This window comes from Gorilla gorilla, chromosome 13, assembly GCF_029281585.2.
Source record: "Gorilla gorilla gorilla isolate KB3781 chromosome 13, NHGRI_mGorGor1-v2.1_pri, whole genome shotgun sequence".
In the NCBI taxonomy this organism is placed as follows: domain Eukaryota; kingdom Metazoa; phylum Chordata; class Mammalia; order Primates; family Hominidae; genus Gorilla; species Gorilla gorilla.
Window position 1 is genome coordinate 27,623,681 of NC_073237.2, and position 25,314 is coordinate 27,648,994.

General features: G+C 42.4%; 1 protein-coding gene across 7 annotated transcripts in view; it reads right to left on the bottom strand.

The window, feature by feature from the left end:
- Positions 1-25,314, bottom strand: part of UNC13B (unc-13 homolog B) — a 243,295-nt gene that overhangs the window by 55,235 nt on the left and 162,746 nt on the right. Inside the window, exon 1 of one of the 7 annotated variants that reach the window (XM_055351606.2) lies at positions 5,684-6,362. The exons of 4 other annotated variants lie outside the window; for them this stretch is intronic. The gene's annotated coding sequence lies outside the window, so the exon portion shown is untranslated. Of the gene's footprint in view, positions 1-5,683; positions 6,363-25,314 lie in introns of those variants that run through there. 2 more of the 7 variants (XM_031014604.3, XM_055351608.2) reach the window with 2 other exon arrangements.

Here is a 25,314-nt window from a genome sequence, read left to right on the forward strand (position 1 = left end):
AGGCTGGTCTCGAACTCCCGACCTCAGGTGATCCGCCCATCTCGCCTCCCAAAGTGCTAGGATTACAGGTGTGAGCCACCGTGCCCAGCCCTCCAGACATACTTGGCCTCATTTCCTGGACACCTTACAAGGTATTCCCTTCCCAACTACAGTGCTTACGACACTGGCTGGCCAGCCACACAGGGGGCAAATGGCATAGCCACTGCGTTCAGAGTCCTTTCCTGTGGCCTCCTGAAGACTGAAGGCAGAGCTGCCTGGTTCCCCATGTTACTGACAAATAGGAAATTTTCAACTAGAGCTGCCATAGCAGCTTCTCCCAGCCTCAAACAAAGATGCTTCCTTCCATATTAAACAAACAAAAGCCTCCACACCTTCTTCTGAGTTGGTAGCCACTGCCTGGGATGAACTTTGAACTCAAGAATCTCTTCTGGTGATATAGGAAGGGCACCAAACTCACTTAGTAATCCAGTCTTTGGGCTTTGAAGCAGGGGATGGAGCTCGATGTGATGCTCAGAGGACCAACCAGTCACTGTGCTGAGCTCAGTAGAATATCAGAAGCCAGAATGGGCTGAAAGGGCAACCCTCAGGGACAGGAGGCCCAATTCACCTCCTTCCCAGCCTCTCTTTGCTACTACTGTCCACAGAAGCGAAATGACAGGGAGCAGACTGTAAGAAGGACCATTCGATCTCCAAGTCAGTTGAACTGCATGAGTACTTACTGTGTGTGCCAGGGAGATAAGATGCAGTCCCTGCTCTCTAATACATTAGGATTTGGAGAGAAAGATATATATAGATGATCACAATATAAAGTGATACATATTATAATAAAAGTTATAATAAAAAGTAAGCATTTAGCTGGGCTCACTCCTGTAATCACAACACTTTGGGAGGCCAAAGCAGGAAGATCCTTTGAGCCCAGGAGTTAGAGACCAGTATGGGCAAGGTAGGGAGATCACGTCTCTACAAAAAATAAAAAATTAGCTGGACGTGGTGGCATGTGCCTGTGGTCCCAGCTGCTTGGGAGGCTGAAGTGGGAGGATCGCTTGAGCACAGGAGGTTGAGGCTGTACTCCAGCTTGGGTGACAGAACAAGACCCTGTCTTTAAAAAAAAAAAAAAATGAAAAAGAAAGTAAGCATTGAATTCAGGGGTTGGGAATGGAAAGGAGGTGAGAGGCCCAGCAAAACGAGGCAGACAAGGCCACAGAAAGTAATGTTTGAGCTGGGATGGGGTAAGTAGGCTCTGGAGTCCACCTAGCCTTGGAGTTTCCTTTAAGGTACCCAAAGTTATCTGTCTGCCCTACTTTGCTGGCCTATTGACTCTGGACAACTCTGCAAATGTCATACACACACATTCCGACAAAAACCGTACCTTTCTGTGCTCTTTTCCTAAGGACTGCCTAAGGCTGGGAAAAATAAGGCAGCCCCTTTCAAGGACTATCTGCATTTGAAAAGGGAGCACATCAAAACAAAATGAATTAATCAAAAAGATTAAAGCTTTAATGATGGAAAGCTAACAATTACTGCAGGGAGTAGACCCCTTAAACCACATTGCATCACCACCAGCCTACCAACGAAAAAGAGAAAGGAAAACACCTCAGTTTTTTGAAATGGCTGATTCTTTTATCCTTCTCTCTGACTTATCAAATAAATGTGATTAGGAATGTAACTATTCCTTGTAAAAATTGCTTCTGACCCAAATCTGGCTTAGAGGAAACAACCAGGGGACCTCTGGGAAAAGGCCAGGACTTGATGTACATATATCAAGCAGCTTCCCAGTTTGTGTGAAACAATCCCAGCAAGCAGAAATCCAAGAGCTCTGAGCCCCCAACAGAGGACAGAGCATTTCTGGGCCATATATCAATTATGTTGTATGGCTAATATGGGCTAAGAGGAATGGATTTCTAGGGCCACAGCAGGTATGGGGATTCTCAGGATGTTAATCATCAAAATGATAAGGGCACAAGATATGGCAAGTGAGATTAGCCAAAGGGAATGAGAAATGCCCTAGATCAAAGGCTTAGCAAGGTCCCAGTATTGCAGTTCTTAGGACTTGCCATCCATCCTCATCAGCATTAAGAGCAGCCCCATTTATAGGCCAGAAGCTAGACATATACAAGGGAAAGAAAACTTCAAGCCTCTATATCCAAGAAGGGAGACAATCTCAGGTAACGTACAGTTAAAAGACAGTGGCATGAGGGTGGACCTAGCCTTCAGAGGGTGGGCATATCAATACCTCATAATGGAGACTGAATGCCAGGCATGAGAGCAGGCTATTCTGTGCCCTGCCCAGGGCTCCCTTTCAGCAGTAGCAAGGTTTTTTATACCAAGGAGTATAACAAAGCATACAACAAATACAATCACATCCAGAATCTAACCCATGACAAAGACTCTTCTTTGACCAAACATGAGTCAGGCTCCTCTGAGTCCTCTTTCTGAGTAGGCCCTTGACATTGGTTCATTTAGTCCAGTTTTAACAAGAATCCAGCCAGGTCATTTTAGTGAAAATTCCCACCCTTGATTTCTGATCAAATTCCTCATCTTTCACCCTTAGTATCTGTCTATGCTTGGTATCTGACCAAATTTCTTATCCCCACCCCTGATATCTTACCACCTTGGCCTGCCTTCAGCAAAAATCCTGTCAAGTAAGTTTAGCCAAAATCCCCTTTGATACTTCATCTTAATAATTTCCATCCACTGATACCCCACCCTGCTCCTTGGCTAAATTCCCACTTTTCCTTATATTTGGAGTTGAGCTCAATTGTTCACCCTTACTACAAAACCCCAGTATTGTCGTCCCCCCACATAAAGTCTGTCTTATCTTTAACAAGCGTCAAAATAATTTTTTCTTTAACACTCACATACCCTCTTTTTCCTTACTACCTCCTGCTCTTGTGAGTACACTGAAAAAGATACGCACTGAACACCCCACCACAAAAAACCCATCTCTATCCTCTTCCTCTAGAATTTCCTTCATAGAACTTATTCCCATCTGATAGCTTGTTCATTATTTGTCTCCCTCCCCGACCTCTGTATCCTAAAACATGAGCAGGGACTTTGTTTTGTTCATAACTGTATCTTCAGCACCTAAAACAGTGCCTGTGCTAAAAACAAACAAACAAAAAAAACCCAAAACGAACCAACCCTGTCATTGAATAAAAGAAACCAGAACATAGTTGGACAAACCCTTTAGAGGGTGTCTAGGCCTGGAATCTCACACTACATTGTGATCTAGGTTATGGAGTAGTCTTATCATCATAGTACTTTTCTATATTTTGAATTTGAAAGTCTTTAGGCAGGGCAGGTACTCTAGCTTCTCAAAAGCCCTACTACCCTTGACCTAGAATGAGACCCTTGTTGTCATTAATCTGTTTTGCTGTGGCAGACTACTAGATGGGAGGCTCCTATTCAAAGATCCACAGCGGGTGTGAACTCCATTACATTGGAAGCTGTGTCTTATTTGTTTCTGAATTTCCAGTGCCTAGAACAGGGCATTACTATGCCTGACACACAGTGAGAATTCATTGTCATGGAAAGCATAAATGAATTGATGGCAGAGCCGAATTAGAATCCAGGTCTCCTAATTTTCTCATCCATTTCTGTTTCCATGACAACATGCTACATTCAAGTTCTAGGTTTCCTTCTAGATTGATGGCTTACAGTCCTCTTTCATTGTAAAACTAAGGTGGAAATCTTTCCCCAGTTGTACTTAAAATTATCTGGGAACTCACTCAGGACAAAAAAAGAAAAAAGAAAAAAAAAAATAAAAAGAGTGTGGGGGTATGGCAGCACTGGTCTCTGCCAGACTGTCAATTAGCTGGTATCTCTCCAGTGTATGAGACTGGCAGGGAGAGACCCTGCCGTGGTTCCTGTTACCCCAGGGATGCTGTGACAGAGCTCCCATCCCCCACCCCGAGTTGGAAAAGCTGCCCTGATCCTTGTGCTAGTGATGGGTGAATCTAGAGCAGCACTGACTAACAGAAATATAATGTGAACCACATGTGTCATTTTTAAATTTCTAATCACCACATAAAAAAGAAACAGGTGGAATTAATTTTAATATATTTTATCTAACCCAATAGCCAAAGTATTATTTCAACATATAATCAATATAAAAAATTATTGATCATATACTTGCATTTGTTTCCTATACTAAGTTCTTAAAATCTAGTATGTATCTTATATTTAGAATGCATCTCAAATTAGACTAGCCACATTTTAAGTACTCAGCAGTCACATGTGGCCAGTAGCTACCACATTGGACAGCATGGGTCTAGAATTCTGCGGTGGGAAATACTCTGGAGAGCCTTCCAAACCTGGCAGTAGAAGCTCACTGCAAAGGGCACACTGTCATCCCAGAGGCAGTCGAATGTTACGTTCTTTCACTCATCTTTTCACCTGCTCACTTTGATCCTGGCTGGAAGCAGCCCATTTCCATTTTGTGTGAGGATCAATCCTCCTCAAGGTTACAAAAAACAAAGTATCAAGGCCCCAACCTGCAGAAGATGAGAGCTTTTCTCCCTCTCCACCTGACCCTTTCATGGTACCCCGCTTCTTTCCAATACTCGGCAGAAAACCACAGGATAAACCTGGTTACCTCAACAGAAGCTTCCCCTTCACATGGAAAGCTTAGAAACCTCTCACAGACAAGAACATAATTTCAATAAAACTGGACCAAGAGTATGCTATTCCTATCCAACTCATACTAGAGGGACACACAGTAGTGAGAGATTATATTTGTTTAGAATTTTCAGTTTATATGATTCCTATTTTATCATCACAACAACCCTGTGAGGCAGGAGGTTGGTTGTTATTGTTCTGATTATACTGATTTCATAGATGAGAAAAATGAGGCTCAGAGAGGCTAAATGACTTGACCAAGGTCACTGAGTATAGCTAGGATTTAAAAGTGAGTCTTCAATCTGCAAAGTTAGTGTTCTTTCTTCATACATGCAAGACACAAGTGGACAGACTGTCTATTGCACATGTGTGCATATATTCAAGACTGAGAAAACTCAAGATGACTTTTCTGTTTATATGGCATATGCACACATGAAAGGGATGAATTAATACATTAGGATGGTGGTTTTTTCTCTTTCTGTCTGTCTGTCTCTCTCTCTCTTTCTCTCTCTCTCACATATACACATACAGGAAGGGTGGAAATGATACAGAATATATTCAAGAACAGAAAGGTTACTTGAGTACATGCATACACACAGGAGATGAAGGGATGGATTATATATGTATGTGTGAGTAGGGAGAGATGAATTTTGCATATTCATATATGCAAGCTGGATGAATGAGTTGTCTATACATATGCACATGCAGGAGAGGAATGGACAGGTCATTTATTCATAAACACATATGGACACATGAAAAAGGAGAAACAGATTATTTGTATATGAGTATGCACACATCCAGAGAGTGGCTGGGTTATCTACATACATACAGGAAAGTACCACAGAGGAATGGATGGTCAGATTATCAGCACACAAACACATGCACATGAAGATTCTACCCCAGTGCGGCATATGCTACTTTTCGCTCATTATAACGACCCCCCCTCACCAGCAAGTTGACTCAAGCAATTATGTAATTAATGTAGCTGCTCCATATTCCACCCACAAATGCTTTCCTTTTGCCCTGCTTGTTGTTCAGTCAGTCATACACACTCGGTACCACTTACCTTGCTGCTGCAACCAAAATAAGGTTAAGGAAATTAAAAAAAAAAATTTTTAAACCATGAATTCTCAAGTTTTAGAAGGCAAATGCTGTCTTTAAGAGGAAATCCATCCAGGAGCACTCCTTGGTTTGACAGAGAAGTCACAGGACGAACTTTCTGAGCCAAAGCACCACCGCTTGCCCAACCAACAAACAGACCCAAGGAGCTAATATTCTCAGTTGCACCCAGCTGGCTGGCTCCACGGCACAAAGTTGATGACAGAAACAATGCCCTGCAAAAAAACCCCTCAGTGAAGGGCTCGGCAGGAGTCTCACTGGCTGCAAATGTAGAAATCTAATCTGGTCCACACCTCTCTGGCAAGGGGGATTCTGAGATCAGCCTGCTGAAGGCTACAGCAGCCAAACTTCAACTGGATGTGGAATTCTAACTCAATCGATTCTGGGCTTTGAGACTGAGGCAGAAAGCAGGGCAGCTCCTGCTCCTGCTGCTGCTCCTCCTCCTCTCCAGCTGCTTCCTGCCTGCAACCTCCCATAGGGCACCAGCCCTCCTCACACGTTCCTGGCGCACACACCCCCTTCCCAGCACACTCACGCACACACAACCCTTGCCAGCAAGCTCACTCACACACCCTTGGTAAGTGTCTCTCCCTTTTGCTAAATATAGATCTTACTCTCTCCCCTCCTCCATTTCCTTCCCTCGTTCTTCTCCTCCCTGCTTTTTTTTCCCCTATCTACCTCTCTCACATCTGGGCTATAGGATATAAACAGACACAGATGGAGACCTATACTTTCAGGAGCTCCTAGTCTCAGAGGGAAGCCGGAACACAGCATGCCAGCCGTGGAACTGCTGGAGCACAATACAAAGGGAGTCTTCCCTTCTACTGAGACAAGCTCTAAGTTGGTTGGTTGGTTGGTTTCGTGTGTATATAATCTGTTGTCAGCATTTGGCAAAGCTGAAGGATAGGTACAGTGATCAAGTGCAGTCAAAATCAAACACTGCCATGTTCTTGGAGTAGACATCTATTCCAGTTCTTACTGAACAACCACCACAAGAGAATCAACTGGAAAATAAGAGCTCCCTCAGGCTATGCCAAAGCAACAACCCGAGAGAAGGAGGGGAAGTTAGGTGAGCTGAGATGAACTCTGTACTGCAGAAGTCTAGACCAAAGATGGTTTCGGAATCCAGAATTAGGAACGAAGTAACCTAAAGTGATATCACAATGACCAAAAAGCTGCCTAAGGTTCAGGGCCCCTTTTATGACCCCAAATTTCATAACCCTTCTTTGCCAACGGATGCCCTATCTCCCTGGGGACTCACTAGCCAGGTGGCTCTCATGTGACCCTAATTCCTAATAATTCAACAATTCTAGTTAGGACTCACTGGGAAACTGAATGTCCTTATCTTCAAAGAACACTCAAGTTGTTCACTGCAACATAATGTCCGAGCACAAGCCAGGACCCCTTGAAGCTCTGGAGCATAAAATGCCAAATACATGAAACATGATATCCCCTTTCCACTCTGCAACCATAGGACATGAAAAACATCGCTTAATGAACCTAGATAACCTCAGAATCCTTCTCAATATAGAGCTCGATCAGCCAGTAACAATCCAGTGAAGTCATTCCTCTTCTGACTCCCCTGAGCTTGATCTTATGAGAAAAGGCCCTCTTCCTCCTTAGGCCAACAGTATGTGGGCAAGTTTGATTTACCCAGCATGCCCAAACCAGGCTCTCAAACCTTGTGACTTCTGCTGCCCTGCAACATTCCTCATGGCAATCCACAACAGAGTATGGCCTCTTTAGCCCACAAATCAGGTAGTCAGTCTATGGGGGCCATCCTAGGATCTGTCATTGCAGAACAGGCAGCCCTTTATGGTAGATAAAACAAGCGTTTAAATTAAGAATGATTTGTTTGGCTTATCCAAGATCCTGAGAAGAAAGGGTTGATTTCAGAGCCAACATGTGCCTCCCTACTGCCTTCTTCCAATAACATTGCTTCCCCCTCAACCAAGGAAGAAAATTTAGATTCCAAGAGATGCTAAACAACCCATTTCTTAGCCATCCACCTCATTATACAGCCAACACTGACAGCAGAGCACATACCTCCTAACCTAGTTGGGAGCTGGCTAGATGACAGAAGAGATAAGGCCTGACAGCACAACTATAACCGCATCTAAACACAGAGGAAAAAAATAACTTGAAAACTGTCAAGTTTCTGTGGAAGTCACAGCCAATTTACTGTGGAGTTTCCCATCCTTCAGCCAGGAGAAGGAGGTAAAAGGTTTAAAACAAGAAATATAGGGAAGATTGATTAAATTAGAATTCCCTCCCCCAAATCTGCAGCCACTCATAAGAGCCCAAAACAGTGGCTGTCACTATCAGGTTGGTCAGGCTTCCTAGGCTAAGGAGAAACTCAAACTTTCAAGAGTGGGAAAGATTCCCCAGAGGTAGGACCCTGCTAAAAGAACCTACTTCTTCCTGCCTAATTGACAAAGTGGCCCTAAGGCCTGGCTAAGGCCTCCAGATGGCATTTCTAAGGCTAATGGAACCCACCCTGTCTTGTCACCCAAACACATCCAGCCCATTTTTCTAAGCAGCTTGGGCTTTCCAGAAAAACAAAGGCTCAGGCAGTAGAAGACGTGGTTAGCACACGAGGCACAACAAATCTGCCATTTCCAGTTATAATCTTCAAACTTCACAGGAGAGCTCATGCAGCTTTGACCACAAATTACCTTTGTATCTATCCACCTTCCCATGTTCCAGCAAAAGCAAGAAACAGAGTAAGTGGGGAAGTGGCAAACAGTCAGTGAAAGCTCTTGTAAAAGAGCATGGCCCCTTCTGCCACTGTTCTACAGGGCCCACAGAGTGCCAGACACCACATGGCCAAAGGACATCAGGACTCCTCAGTGGACTAGCTCTTTGGGACAAGCAGGCAATTTGTTTTGTGAGCCACATGGGCAACAATGCAGCCCCCTCATCACAGTGGATCTGGCCCTGGGGAAGCCTGAGTAGGCTGAAAGGATGGGGTGCTTTTTAGAGGTAAGAAATAGCACAGCACCCACCTCAGTTGGGAAGCTTCCTCAAAGTAGGCTGCTCAGGAGCTAGCTGGGCAGAACTGGAAAAACAGATTGGGTTAAGAAGGAAAAGGCATTTATCCAGAAGCTGTGAAATGCTCTGAACAGACATTCTCAAGGTCTGGTTCCCAATTTAAATCCTTGCAGGGATCTTCGCCTAGAGACAGATGAGTCAAGATGGAAACTCAACATGATACACTGACACTCACGCAGAGTTGTGGGAAGGTTCAGACCTGCAGGAGTTCTAAAGGGGAGCCGAATGGGTGGGTTAGTCAGAAAACCACCTGGCATACAAAATTCATCTTCAGCTAAAGCAACTGAGTGGTGTCACAGAAATACTGGAGGAGGGCCTCACCAATCACAATTCTCCCTACTCATACAAACCAGTCTAAGTCTCCCTGACATCAGATACAACTGGTCTAGAAGCAAAGAATATGCCTGCTCCAAATCTGGCCTGCCTTTTCAGGTGTCAATGCCAGAGACAGGCTGGGTCAGGACCAGCAGGTGCTTACCTTATTGTCCAATATCAACACAGATGCAAGGTACAAAGGATGGGTGCGGCCAATATCTATATCATGCAGGAGTCAGCTTGTGACTGTTTTCCTTCTCTACTGCTGAGGAAAGCCAGAAGCAACATGAAAAAGCTGACATATAGTCACACAGCTGGGATTTATTTCATGAGGAAGATGATTTTTCTGGTGGCTAAGAAAAGTCATTTTTCCCTCTGTAGAATGATGTCCTCCCTACACCATGGAGAAAGCATATGCAGCAGAGAATGACGGGCAGCAGGAGGTAATCCTGCTCCTTCCCTGAGGAGCATGCCATCCTAGGGGAGTGACAAGTCTGGCAGAGATGCGCTGACTTTACTGATGCACTAAGACATAGCTGCTTTGTTACCTAAACAGACCCGACATGCTGCAAGGCAGACCCTAAGAGTCATAAATTGCTGACAAGTCTTAGTCCTACAATCAGGTCAAGGACCATCCCTGACTAGCAGAAACTTGAACATAAGGAGCTGATAAACTTCTTGGAACTGGCCAGCTAACCAGTTAGGTTTTCAGCCTGTACCTCCAAAGGCTGTGGCCCCATATCTATTTCAGGACCAAATAATTAACAATTCATGATCATAAGAAACCTATATGTCTACTGCCCTCTCACATAAACCCGATCAAAAGTCACAGCTCCCAGATTTAGGACTAATGCCGGTCCTAAAGTAGTATTTGTTTATATATATATATCCCAGCCCAAGCCACAGAGTGCATTGGCCCTGCCTCAATCTCTATACCCAAAGGAAACAAAGAGGCCATATACTGAGGATCCTCTAAAAGGAATCCAAAATTTGAAATCCCAGGGAGAAATGAACCTCTTGTACTAAGTGGAGACTAACTGGGTTAATATTGATCAAATATCCCCTCAGTTCTTTGTGGCTTGTTCTAAGATACATCTAAGAATAAGATATAGGGCAAACCCAAATCTGGAGAATTCTCTTGGCTTAGGCCCCTGTTTCTATAGTCTTGTGGAAATATGTCCCTAACCAGCAGATGAGTTTCAAGTGTCTTCAGATTCAATGAAGGGATCCCAAAGAGGTGGGTTTTTCCCTACAGGATTCTCCAAATATTCAAAAGTATCTGATATGAGGTACTGAGTTACAGGAAGGTAGCTAATGTACAAAGGGGAAAAGAAGACTTAATGAAGGCATATCCTTCACTGGGGATCTCTGACAGTAAGAGGGAAGCATGGTGGAAAGAAAGGGAAGCACTCAACTAGGTAAGTCTGAAGAGAGAACTATGTGTTTAGAGGACTAGGCTGCCAGCTCACCCATATCAACCCATGCAGAGATGACTTCTCTGCTCAGATACTGGATCACTGGAATCCATATATTCTAATTCTTTACCCAGTGAGAGAAGCCCCTGCAAAGCCCTTTGTGCCTCTGCCATAATCTATTTTACCTTCTTATCTATCAGTGTCTCCTCTGCAATCTTTAGTCCAGGTGTATTTCTCACTTCAACTATTGCAAAATATTCATTCTCCCTAGTCTCCATTCCTCCAGAACCACCTCCCACTCACTCCTCTTTACCCTTGATCCGTGATGCACAATTTGCTAGGGGGATATTTCTAAGATGTACATAAGTTTTTGTCACTCATTTTCTTAAAATCCGTCAGTGACTGTGGAAAAAAAAAAAAGTCCTAGTTCTTTACATGTTATCAAAGTTCTTTCTTGACCTGCCCATGTCTAGAGGAATTTGGCTTCCCAACACCCTAACTTTAGTCAAAGCAAACCCCTTGCACTCACTTAATGTGCCATCTCATCCTTTCTGTTTCCAGATGGCCCTATGTAGAGTGCCATCAGAGAGTAAACATCAGGATGGTGAGAAGGTAGGAAACTTTTCAAGTGCTTTGTCAGAAGATAAGACTTGTAAATAAACATGAAAAACTACTTTGGTACCTGTTATGGGTTGAATTGCCTGAACGTCTGTGTCACTCCAAAATTCATATGTTAAAATCCTTACCCTCAAGGTGATGACATTAGGAGGTGAGCCTTTGGGGAGGTGAACAGCTCATGAAGGCAGAGCCCTAATGAATGGGATTAGTGCCTTTACAAAAGAGGCCCACAGGAGTTCTTTTGCCCCTTCCACCAGCTACTTGGGAAGCTGAGGTGGGAAGATAACCTAAGATATCCTAAGCCCAGGGCGTCAAGGCGGCAGTGAGCCATGATCACACCACTGCACTTCAACCTGGGTGACAGAGCGAGACCCTTTCTCGAAAAAATAAAATAAATAAAAAACAAAAAATAAATGAACACCTATTAAGTAACAACATCTTGTTAACAGGTGTAATGAAAAGATACAATCCCTGCCCTTAAGAAGTTCATAACCTAACGGGGGAAATGTTAAAGCAAGAGGCATTGTTATACCCATGTTATATATTCTGAGGGAGAGGAGTGTTAGATTTTATGTTTGACAGGGTAGTAAGAAAGGATATATAGAAGAGGAAGTGGAGGAGAAAAAAAGATGATAAGTACGGTTTGAACACATTGTATGAAGTGGCTATGAACATTCAGGTGACAATATCCACGGGAAGCTGGATAAAAAAGTCTGGAACTCATGAAAAAGGACTGAGGTAGAGATAGTAATTTGGGATTTATCAGTTACAGGTTAGGACATGGATGAGATTAACTAGAAAAGAAAATGAGGTAGAAAACAAAGCCTGGGAATTATCAAGTTTTAAGGGGCAAGCAGAGAAAGAGAAATGCTATGAAGAAATCAAAGATGGGGCCAGGCGCAGTGACTCAGGCCTGTAATCCCACCACTTATGGAGGCTGAAGTAGAAGGACTGACGCCAGGAGTTCAAGACCAGCCTGGGCAACATAGGGGGACCCCCATCTCTACAAGAAAAATTTAAAAATTAGCCAGGTCTGGTGGCACGTCCTTGTAGTCCTAGCTATTCTAATCCCAGCTACTTGGAGGCTGAAGCAGGAGGTCTGCCTGAGCCCAGGAGTTCGAGGTTACAGTGAGCCGTGATTGTGCCACTGCACTCCAGCTTGAGTGACAGACTGAGACCCCTTTAAAAAAAAAAAAAAAAAAAAGGCCAAGAAGGAAGAATATTTTAGAGAGAAATCAGTCAACAGTTTTATCTCATCTGTCGTTAACAAATGCTCCAGGAGGTTGGTTTTCATCTAAAATGATCTTCCTAACTTGTCTTCTTTGGCTGTTTAAGTCTGAGTGTTCTCAGGTGAGGACTGAATAAACACATTTCCTTAGCATGCTTGAAGGTGACAACCAGCAAAGAGAAGAAGAAGCTTAAAGAATGGGCTACAACTTACCTCTTTCCCTTTGGCTTCAGGAAGTTTACTGAAGTCTTACAATATGACTGTACTTCAGGGCATAGTGGTAAATAGCAGCTGCATTGCCCACAGGAAGGACGCAACATGCCACTTGCAAGAGGCCATGGATCTCCCCCATGACATATGCTTGCAAACACAGGAAGCAAGTTATCCCTTGATTTCCATCTTTAGAAGCCCATGTTATTTTATTTCTTGGCCATTTCCTGATACTTAACTGCTTACTTAGTATTCCCTGGGAATTCCTCTGAGAAGACTTCTCTGATCACCCTCATCCAAAGGGCTTGTTCCTTAAAGTCCTGTGGCAACTATTTTCAGTTAAAAGACTTAATCATTTCTTTTGAAATCAATTACTTAGGGCCGTGTAATACCACTTAATTTTTTTTTATTTTTTATTTGTTTTGAGACGGAGTCTCACTCTTGTCACCCAGCTGGAATGCAATGGCGCGATCTCGGCTCACTGCAACCTCCACCTCCCGGGTTCAAGCGATTCTCTCTCTCAGCCTCCTGAGTAGCTGGGATTACAGGTGCCCATCACCAAGCCCGGATAATTTTTGTACTTTTAGTAGAGATGGGGGTTTCGCCATGTTGGCCAGGCTGGTCTGGAACTCCTGACCTCAGGTGATCCACTCGCCTCCGCCTCCCAAAGTGCTGGGATTACAGGCGTGAGCCACCGCGCCCGGCCACCTAATATTTTTAAGTGTTCATTCCATAAATCTTTGCTGAGTTTTTACTAAGTATCAGGAGGAATTGATGCTAAGAATTGGTGATCAGTTCTTGACCTCAAGAGCAATCTAGCAAAGGATTTAAAGCCTGTAAGTATGCAAGGAAAACACACGAAGAAAGCCGAAATAATAAGAAAATAAGTGGCCAGGAATGGGGTCTTCCCTGAACTGTTTTTCTACCTACATGCACTAGGGATATTAGGCAGAGAAGATACTCCAGGTGAATGTCTACTCTTAATTCCTAAGACTTGAGACTCAAACATCTGCATGGCCTTTTACCTTGATAAGCCAAGCTGGGCCAAAAGACGTCTTTAGCAGAAGAGGTTTTTAACCAATTCAAAAGGCAGGTCAAACAGTCTGCAACTTAAACTTTAGCCCCTGGGCCCATATTTTTTAATAGACATCTGAATTTTTCCAAGTGTAAAGGGAGGTACAAAAATGAATATCAGGGCTAGGTGCAGTGGCTCACGCCTGCAATCCCAGCACTTTGGGAGGCCAGAGCGGGCAGATCACCTGAGGTCAGGAGTTCAAGACCAGCCTGGCCAACATGGTAAAACCCTGTCTCTACTAAAAATATAAAAGTTAGCCAGTTATGGTGGTGGGCACCTGTAATCCCAGCTACTTGGGAGGCTGAGGCAGGAGAATCACTTGAACCAGGGAGGAGGAGGTTGCAATAAGCCAAGATCACACCACTGCACTCCAGCCTGGGCGACAAGAGCAAGACTCCGTCTCAAAAAACAAAACAAAACAAAAAAATGAATATGAAAAGCCCAAAGCAGTTTTCTCAACCTGACTTTTCATTCCCAAGTTTGTTCCAAATGACAGAGCTCCTGCCTCCAGCATATTAGCCCAATTACAGTGCTTATTCTTCTTTGGGCCTGAAGTCAGACGGCAGCCTTCAGCAACTCCTAAAGGTTAGAGTGAGTGACTAATATGTATCATAAGGGACACAGATAAAATGTACAAGAATTTGAGAGAGGGAAATATTTCCAGCATTAGAAACACTGGTTTGGATGTGAGTCAGAGAAGGCTCTGTGAAGAGCATGATATCTGAGATTGATCCAAAGAATGGATAATATTTGGATATGTGGAAACTAAAAGGAAAGGATATTTAAGGCAGAGGATAGAGGATGGGTAAAGAGATGAAAGGGAGAAGGAAGAAGGCGTTGGAAAGAAAAGGATATTAACATTTACTGAATGCTAACAACACACCAGGCCCTGCTCTACATGTATGATATTATTAAACCCTTATCCATCCACTGAGGCAACTATGATATTCAGAGATGAAAAAATTATGTTTCCAAAGGGCTGGGTAACTTGCCTAAGCCTAAGGTTACACAGGCCATAAGTGGTGGAGAACTCAGGCTCTGTTGAGACTATAATTTAATTACCAATGTAAAGAAAAATTAATTTTTTTGAGGATAAACTTTCATTCACTTCTCTATTCACTCACTCACTCACTCATCTGCAAAGAGTTTAGTGGGTGCCAGGCATCAGGGATATAAAGTCAGACATTTTCTCTACTCTGTATTTTAATGCTATTTTTCATTTAGCTTTTATTTAAACTTTTTATTGAATTATAATATACGTTATAATTATAACATAAACAAGTCAAAAGTGTACCTTTACATCCATGTAAACAGAATCTAGATCAAGAAAACAATATAACCAGAACTCCAGAAGCCTCCTGTGCTCATATCTAATCACTACAAATTCCATCCCCCAAAGGTAATCACTATCCTGATGTCTGACACCACAGGTTACTTTTTCCTGTTTTTGAACTTAATACAAAAAGAATCATACAAAATATATTATTTTAAGAAATATATAATCTTGAGGGCAAATGCTCACATAATTCCAGGACAATGTGATTAACATCAAAGTTGATTATATATGAAATGCTATAGAAAGATAAAAAATGAGAATCTAACTTGACCTGGGCACTTTGGGGAAGGCTTCAAAGAATGTGACATCCGAGTTGAGCCCTTGGTATAACTGGTAGCCATGACTCGAGCTCTATTTCAGAAAGATAAATCTGGCAGTAATATATAAAATGGCTTCTAAGAAAATAAAAGCAAGGAAACCATTAGAAGACTAATACTATAGTCTAAGCAAATAAAGAGAACCCGAACACAAAGGGAAACAGAGAAGAGACAGAGACTGGTAAAAGAAACCACAAAGAAAAGAAGAGCAAGATCTGGCAAATGATCTAAGTGGGAGGCAAGAGACAAGGAAGAATAAAAAGTGACACCGTGATTTTGAGTGGGTGACTAGTAGAATGATGGTGACTTTAATATAAATAGAGAACAAAGGAAAAGGAATAGGCTCAAGAGGGAAGTTTTAAACATTGGGAAATTATAGTGAAAATAACTACTAGATAACTAGACAGGAAGAATACAGCCTAAGGAAAAAGGGAAGGTTTAGATTTGGGAGCATCTGCTTACAAAGGCTAGTTGGGAGGCTGGGTGCAGTGGCTCAAGCCTGTAACCCCACCACTTTGGGAGGCCGAGGCGGGTGGATTATTGGTGAATCCCCATCTGTACTAAAAATACAAAACAAATTAGCCAGACGTGGTGGCTCATGCCTGTAGTCCCAGCTACTTGGGAGGCTAAGGCAGGAGAATTGCTTGATCCTGGTAGGTGGAGGTTGCAGTGAGCTGAGATCGCACCATTGCACTCCAGCCTGGGCAAGAGCAAGACTCCGTTTAAAAAAAAAGGCTAGTTGGAAGCCTACTGGTTACCTATCACAGTAGGTAGGACCAAGCACATTACCTTCCATAGAGTAGTTGCTTAATTAAAGATTCTTGATTAGAGGCTGAAGAGATGCAGTTTTGAGATTAAAAGAGATGCTTGAGGGAAGACTGTAGAAAGAAATGAGGCAGGAGCTAAGGAAGGAAGAGAATTGGGAGAATCTAAGAATAATAGAAGAAAATAGGAAACCAAAAAAGGGAGTTTTAAAAACATTATGGAATGCTGCACAGAAAGTAAGAATGAGGAAAAAGTGACTGAGAGAAAAAAAGTATTTAAATACTTAACTGTTAATTATTTCTACCTCCCCTCTGGCCTATAAGCTCTTGGAGAATAGGAAAATGTCTTACAAATAGTCCTAACAGTACCCAGCAGTACCCACTTATTAGGGGCTTGATTTAAAACTGAAAAAGTGCTGGGCACAGTGGCACATGCCTGTAATACCAGCACTTTAGGAGGCCAAGGCGGGCAGATCGCTTGAGGCCAGGAGTTCAAGACCAGCCTGGCCAAGACGGCGAAACCCCATCTCTACTAAAAATACAAATTTAGCCGGGCGTGGTGATGCACTCCTGTAATCCCAGCTACATGGGAGGCTAAGGCACAAGAATCGCTTGAATCTGGAGGCAGAGGTTGCAGTCAGCCAAGATCACGCCACTACACTGCAGCCTGGGTGACAGAGCGAGACCTTGTCTCAAAAAACAAAAGAAAATGAAAAAACAAAACAAAACAAAAAACACTGAATAATTACTTAAGTTGCTTCATTTTGGATAACTTTGGCAAAAGGATGTTTTTTCACAGAGGAACAGCCAGCAATGAATATTCTCATTGGTTGGATGGTCAAATAAGCAGCAGGAATCAGAGAAGGTGGTGGTAGAGAGTGAGAAAGGATGCTTTGCTTATTACTTGGAAGCAAGTAATTTTGTAGAGGAATCTGACTTATTCCATAAGAGTTAACTATGTACCTCCCTTTATTGATACTATGCCCAGAAAATACCTACCATTTGGAGCTAAGGCCCGCAGCCAGTATCTGATACCCTTTTCTCTAACTCTAGACAGGTTGATGATATTACGGCATCCCTTAGAAATGTTCTATGTGCTCCTTGGAAACCAGAGCCAAATCCACCCTTCCAAACGATCCACTGCCCCAAATCTCAGTCCAGGTGTGACATCCTATAATTCACCAGGCTCAGTCACAGCCCAGAACTAGAAGGTTTATAGAAGATCCACCATTGATGAACATCCAGATCCAGGCCATAAATGTGTCCAGAATATTTCAGAGGTAAAACAAACAAACAAAAAACATCCGTATTGCTCCTGACGAGTGCATGAAAGCTGCTCTTTGAAAATGTTCCCACATTGCACAGGTCAGCCTTTGGCTTCCGTTGACTTCTTCCTCTTCTTTGGTGGTCCCAGAGAAGCACTAACATACCAAATAGCCTCACCGGAGTCATCCATAGATAAGTTACCCTAGGAACCCTGTTACCACAGGGGAGACCTGGTGGCCTAGATCCCTATAAGAGCCTGAAATCCTATGGCATTGGCTCATTGCCACATTAGCCAAAAAAGCAGCAGTGTCAATGGATCCTCACTTAGCAGCAAAGGTTCCAGCCATGGTCAGCAATGACCTTTGATGGGTCATTCAGTTGCCTCAGGTCTAGGCTAGAAAGGTCATGACAGATCCCTAAAAGCCAACAGTTCTGGAAAGTACTAGGAGGCTAGCTAGAGACTTTTAAGCAAATGCTTGTAGAGCTTTGTACTCAAAAATGCATTTTTCTGTGATCTCACCAAAATCCTGTGAGAGAGAACAAGTCGCTATCCCTAATTTTATAACTGAGAAGAACAACAAATATGAATTTGTTAGTTCTTTCAGATTTTAAGGGTGAGCTAATACAAAAACCCAGTTCTCTGCATTTCTATCCAGCCCTAAATTTTGTTAGTAACAATTTAACAGTAAATGGATACAAAAGACACAATATTGTGAATGGGCTCTTGGGCTCTGTGTCTACCAGTCTGGAAACCCTATTTCTCTCCAAGTGGACCTCAGGAAACAAACACTGACAGGCGAGAAATACTGAGGCTTGTGCCACCCTCTTCCCTCTTCTGCCATGGGAGGTATATTAGTTTTCTAGGGCTGCCAAAACAAAGTAGCACAGTCTGGGTGGCTTAACCAACTAAAATTTATTTTTGACCAGGCGTGGTAAAATCCCAGCACTTTGGGAAGCCAAGGGGGGCGGATTGCTTGAGCTTGGGAGTTCGAGACCAGCCTGGGCAACATAGAGAAACCCCATCTCTACAAAAAATATAAAAAATTAGCTGGGCATAGTGGCATGTACCTGTGGTCCCAGCTACTAGGGAGGCTGGGATGGGAGGACCACTTGAGCCTAGGAGGTGGAGGCTGTAGTGAGCCAAGATCGCGCCACTGCACTCCAGCCTGGGCAACAGAGTAAGACCCTATCTCAAAAAAAATAAAAATCTCACAATGCTGGATATTAGAAATCCAAGATTAAGATGCCAAGAAGGTTGATTTCTCCCAAGGCCTCTTTCCTTGGCTTGTCAATGGCCATCTTCTCTGCCTTCAAATGGTCTTTCCTCTCTGTGTCTGTGTCCTCATTTCTTCTTCTTCCAAGGACATTAGTCATAATGGAGTAAAGCCCACCCATATGACCTCAGTTTATATTAATTACCCACTTAACGACCCTATCTCCAAATAATGTCACATTCTAAGATACCTGGGGTTAGGTATCCAACCCCTGGGGAAGGTTAAGACATCTTCAACATTATGAATTTTGGGGTGGGAATGGGGACAAACTCAGCCCAAGAGAGGAGGAAAAGGTGAAATCAGGAACTCAGTGGTATCAGATATTTAAAAGGCAGGGGAAGAAAGGGGACAATTCGGGGCTGGGCGAGGTGGCTCATGCATGTAATCCCAGCACTTTGGGAGGCCGAGGTGGGCGGATCACAAGGTCAGGAGATCGAGACCATCTTAGCTAACACAGTGAAACCCCATCTCTACTAAAAATACAAAAAAAAAATTAGCCAGGCATGGTGGCGGGCGCCTGTAGTCCCAGCTACTCGGGAGGCTGAGGCAGGAGAATGGCGTGAACCCAGGAGGCGGAGCTTGCAGTGAGCCGAGATGGCACCACTGCACTCCAGCCTGGGCGACAGAGGCAGACTCCGTCAAAAAGAAAGGAAAGGGAAAGAGAAGGAAAAGAAAGGAAAAGAAAAGAAGGAAAGGAAGGAACAGAAGGAAAGGAAGAAAGGGAAGGAAGGGAGGAAGGAAGGAAGGAAGGAAGGAAGGAAGGAAGGAAGGAAGGAAGGAAGGAAGGGGACAATTCAGAACCAGAAGCCAGGCACTCTGGTTTTTTCCTTTCCTTTGTAGGGAAACTTTGGAATAGAGTGGAAGGATCATCTCAGTTGGTGGCTTTGGAGAATGAGAACTAGACCAGTCTCAGCTTTCATCCCTACTCTGGGCTGCTGCTTAGCAGACATGGAACACAGAAGCAGGAGAACCACATGAATCCTTCTGGCAGCTCTGCTCTTTTCAGTGTCAATAGAGGTGGGAGAGGTGGAGGGACTTTGCTCATGTTTAAAAGAAAATTTAGGCTGGGCATGGTGGCTCACGCCTGTAATCCCAGCACTTTGGTAGGTCAAGGTGGGAGGATCACCTGAGGTCAGGAATTCGAGACCAGCCTGGCCAACACGGTCAAACCCCGTCTCTACTAAAAATACAAAAAAAAATTAGCTGGGCATGTTGGCACACGCCTGTAGTCCCAGCTACTTGGGAGGCTGAGGCAGGAGAATTGCTTGAACCCGGGAGGCAGAGGTTGCAGTGAGCTGAGATCGAGCCACTGCACTACAGCCTGGGCAACAGAGCGAGACTCAGTCTCGAAAAAGAAAAAAAGAAAAAGTAAAAGAAAAAGAAAAGAAAATTTGAAGCTTTATTCCTAAAGAAATCACTGTTGTCATCTACTTAGCTTCATCTTTTGAATTCCTTTCTACTGACAACTTTAGTTTTTACCTAAATGGTTGAATTCCAAGGACGGAGCTAGATGTGTATATTAGAGAAACAGAAAAGGAGGGACTGAGACCATCAGGATGCTACATGAGCTGGCAGCTCCAGAACATGCTTTCATGGCTGCGATGCTCCAGAACATGCTTTCATTGACTGTAATGGTTAATATTAGGTGTCAACCTGACTGGAGGGATGCCTAGATAGATGGCTGGGGAAGTATTGTTTCTGGGTGTTGTGAGGGTGTTGCCACAGAAGATAGAAATTTGAGTTGGTGGACTGGGAGAGGAAGACCCACCCTCAATGTGGGTGGGCACAATCTAATCGGCTGCCAGTGTAGCTAGAACAAAGCAGGTGGAAGAAGGTGGAATAAATTTGCTTGCTGAGTTTTCTGGCTCTCTTTTTTCTTCCCATGTGGACATTTGCTTCCTCTTCTCCTGCCCTTGAACAGGTTATTTGGGACTTGCACCAAGAGGCTTCCTGGGGTCCCTCAGGTCTTCAGCTGCAGACTGAAGGCTGTACTGTCAGCTTCCCTGGTTTTGAGGCTTTTGGACTTGGACTGAGCCTCTACTGGCTCCTCTCTTTCTCCAGCTTGCAGACAGCCTATCATGCATGGGACTTCACCTTGTAATCATGTAAGCCAATTCTCCTTAATAAAGTCCCTTTTATATATACATATATCCTATTGGTTCTCTTCCACTGGAGAACCCTAATAATACACTGACCAACTAGGCAAGCTACTTCCACACCCTAGAAAAAACAGCTCCTCCTTATTGCTTCAGAGGCTTGGCTGCTGTGGCCAATTTCCCCAGAGATAGGCAAGAGAAAGAGAAGAAAGGTTGCACGTTAGGGTATAATTAAGGCAAAACATGGCAAATTCAAAAGAGGTTTGAAAAAATTAAAAAGGAACAGGAGTAGGAGAAAATATTTGCAAATCATATGTTTGATAAGGGACTTCTATCCAAAATATGTAAAGAACTCTTACAACTCAACAACAAAAAGGCAAATAACCCAATTTAAAAATGAGTGGAGGATTTGAATAGATATTACAGTAGTCCCTCCTTAGCCACTGTTTTGCTTTCTGTGGTTTCAGTTACCTGCTGTACAATACAATAAAATATTTTGAGAGATCATATTTACATACCTTTAATTACAGTATATGGTTATAATTGTTTTATTTTATTATTAGTTATTGTTGTTAATCTCTTACTGTGCCTAATTTATAAATTAAACATTGGCTGGGCACAGTGGTTCACACCTGTAATCCCAGTGCCTTGGGAGACCAAGGCATAAGGATCACTTGAGCCCAGAAGTTGAAGACTAGCCTGGACAACACAGCTCTTGTCTCCACAAAAAACTAAAAAATAAAAACTTAGCCAGGTGTAGTGGTGCATGCCTATAGTCCAAGCTACTCAGGAAGCTGAGGTGGAAGGATTGCTTGAGCCCAGGATTCAAGGCTGCAGTGAACCACTGCATTCCAGCCTGCAGGACAGAGTGAGATCCTGTCTCTAAAATTAATAAATTAAACCTTATCATATGTATGTATAGGAAAAAACATAGTATATGTAAAGTTTGGTACTATCCACGGTTTCAGGTACCCATTTAGGGTCTGGGAATGTATCCCCTATGTTTAAGAGGAGACTACTAAACTCCAAAGAAGATATAAAAATGGCCAATAAGCACATGAAAAGATACTCAACATCATTAGTTACTAAGGAAATGCAAATCAAAATCACAAGTTAGCACTTCACACCCACTAGGATGGCTATAATAAAAAAAGACAGACAATAAGTGTTGGCAAAGATGGGGAGAAAATGAAACCCTCATACACTGCTGATGGGAAGGTAAAATAGCACAACCACTTTAAAAAACAGTCTGGCAGTTTCTCAAAATGTTAAACAACATTACCATATGACCTAGCGGTTCCATTCCTAAGTGCATACCCAAAAAAGCTGAAAACTTATGTTCACACAAGAACTTGTACATGAATGTTCACAGCTGCATTATTCATAATAGCCAAAAGTAACGATCCATGCTACAACATGGATGAACCTTAAGAACATTAAGCTAAATAAAAGAATCCAGACACAGTAGGCCACATATGATAGGAATCCATTGGTATGAAATGTCCAGACAAATCTAAAGAGACAGAAAGTAAATTCATGGTTGCTACAGGCAGGTGGAAAAGGGAATAGGGAGTAATCCCTAATGGGTATGGGATTTCCTTTTGAGGTGATGAAAATGTTATGGAATTAGGTAGTGGTGATGGTTGTGTGATCTAGTGACTATATTAAATACCACTTAATTGTATACTTTAAGATGGCTTTATGTTATATTAATTATATCTGAATTTAAAAATATTTGTTACTAAAAACAAAGGAACAAGAATTTGTTGTCAAGCCACTGAGGGGAAATGGTATGAAAGTAGGACTGAATGAGAAGGCTGCAAGAGTACAACGGCAGTGTATCCTTGTCTCTATGTCACTTAGAATAGTAAAAGGAAGTGGAGGCAAGCTGTGTGAGCAGAGGGAAGAGCCATGGGTAGCTGGTAAAAGATAAAATTTGGAAATAAAAAAAATTTTTTTTCTCAACCAAAAGTGAGAATAGGCAAGAATAGGTATGGACCTCTCCTTTTCTAGAGATTTTTAGGCAAGAAAACCCCCCTCATTCCTCTTCACAACTCAACTGCCCAGAATGCAAAAGGACAAGCTTCCTTACTCTACATCCTGTTCATTCATCCTGCCAACAGATATTTATGGAGTACTTTTTATGTGCATAAGATAGTTACCTCATCCTTCTCTCCCTCTGAGGATAAGTGAAACTCCAGCTCCTCATTCTTCTACATCTTAAAAAGAATGTCTTCGCTTTCTCTTATCTCTCAGGAGCCCAATCACATCTAGTGGGTTCAGGGCTGATTTGGGAAGCATGGGAACAAAATGCAGGACATAAAACAGGTTTTAGAGAGGTGATGTCTTTTGACTGGGACAAGCTGAATTTGAGATGCTGATGGGACAAGTGAGTGTCCAAGAAGTAGTTATAAATATGGGTTTAGGGTCTGGGCTGGATAAGAGAGCAACCCACATATAGGTGATAGGTGACATAATAAATGATATTTCAAAAGAAAAATATATAGATTTATATGAAAAGAGCATTGAGGAAAGAACTCTGGAAAGAACATTTAAGAAATGAGCAAACAGAGAAATCAGAAAAGAGACTGAAGACAGATCAAAGAGGAGAGTTGGAGATGGTTTCTTAGACGTTAAAACAGGAGGGACTGTTCAGAAGTGTCAAATACTGCAAAGAGGTCCAATAAGATAAACACTGAAAAGCAACCACTAAGTTATCAGTTAGGAGCTCACTGATGACCTTCACAAATACAGTTTTAATGAAATGACAATGGGATCTCTGATGCAGACTTTTCTCAAGTATATTCCTTGGAAAACTAGTCCCACAGAATGTGTCTCTAAAAGAGTGTTTCATGGTCAAATAAGTCTGCAATAAAGCTGTGCATATTATATTCCCTTCTTAAAGAATCACAATAAGCCTAAGTATATTGAAGTTTCTGAGAAGTCCTAAGATATAAGGCAATCTATTGGCTTTGTGCTCTGTTGAATTCTGTGTTTCCCAAATTTCTTTGACATAGAACCCTGTATCATATGATACCTATTAATGACTCTAGAAACTGGAGTCCTGTGGAACATGCTTTGGAAAGTAGGGTTCTAAGATTAGTGTTAAAAAGAAAAGCTCTGAAGTTAGATAGATCTAGATTTGAATCCTGGTCCTAAATCTTACTAGCTGTGTGATCCTGAACAAGTTTCTATCTTTCTAAACACTCAGTTGCTTAATCAATAAAGTGGGCCTAATAACATAAGCCTAATTCACAGAATTATTATTACGAATTCATTAGGTAATGCATGTAAAGATATAGTGCCTACACATAGTAGTATTCAATAAATGTGGTTACTATAATGATATTATTATTATGGCAAGAGTTGAGATTAAAAAGGAAAACTGTGATGCAGGTACTAAAATCTTCAATGAATAAATGGGGAATTATGGGAAAGTTGTAATCTAATTGCAACAAGGAAGGTGGCTGTAGAAACAGGTTAGGCAAGGATCTAGTAATGGCTTGGAAGTGGCAGAGGAAGCCAGAGAAAACCAAACCTCACTTCTGACCCAGTAATGCATGGGGCATATAAAAGGCATAGTCTCTATCAAAGAGGGCTTCAAGGAACAGCCAGGTCCAGTCAAGGTCAGAAGGTAGAGAATATGTTGGTTCTGGTCTCAGATATCAGGTAAAGGCACTGCAGTTTCCCAGAAGGCAAAAACAGTCTGTTGAGAACAACGGTTGTCTCACAGCATTCAGAGGAGCAGCTAGGGCCAGGGAAGGTCACTCTGGTTTGTGAAGCAATAGTAAGGCCTGTTCTTGGGTAGGGCTTACCATGAAGTTTGAAGAGGGGTCTCAAAAGCTGTGGCTAAGATAAGTCTTGAAGTATTCAGGCTTATGTACAGGATTTGCATTGCAACTACATTAGAAACAACCTAAAGATCCATCAATAGGGGGCAGAGTACATAAATTATAACACATCTACAGAAAGAAATACTATATAGCTATTTACAAAGCAGTAGCCCTATTTATACTAACAGAAAAATTATGCAGCTGTTAATAGAGTATGAACTCTATTTATACTAATAAGGAAAAAAATCTCCGAGATAGAGCAATACATGAAAAAAGCAAGGTGTAGGACAATGTGTGTAATATACACATACAAGTTTTGGGGCACACACATGCTCATAAATGGATGGATTAACTCTGGACTGATTCATGAGACACAAATAATAAGATGGGGGAAAAGGAGATGAGGGGGCCTGGGAATCTGAAGTAGGAAAACTGTGCATTATATATTTATAAATATATATCTATATATAATATCCTTTTCAATTTTATATTTGACATTTATTACTTATTCAAAACATTCTTCAGTTTTTTTTAGAAATGTTAGAATGGCAATGGTTAGGGAGAGGGATGAAAAGTTGTGAGAAAAAGGAGGGATCGGAAATTGGTAGTCTCCATGAGGGCAAAGAGTTGAGAAGTTAAGATAGGCAGACATGATCAGAAAAAATTCCAGAGTTTAAGATTATGGAAAGAGTATTTCCCTGGTGCAATTAAGTCTGAATGGTGCAGTTCTCAAAAGCCCTCTCCTTGAGCCTCATTATTTTTCCCCTAGGGACCCATTTT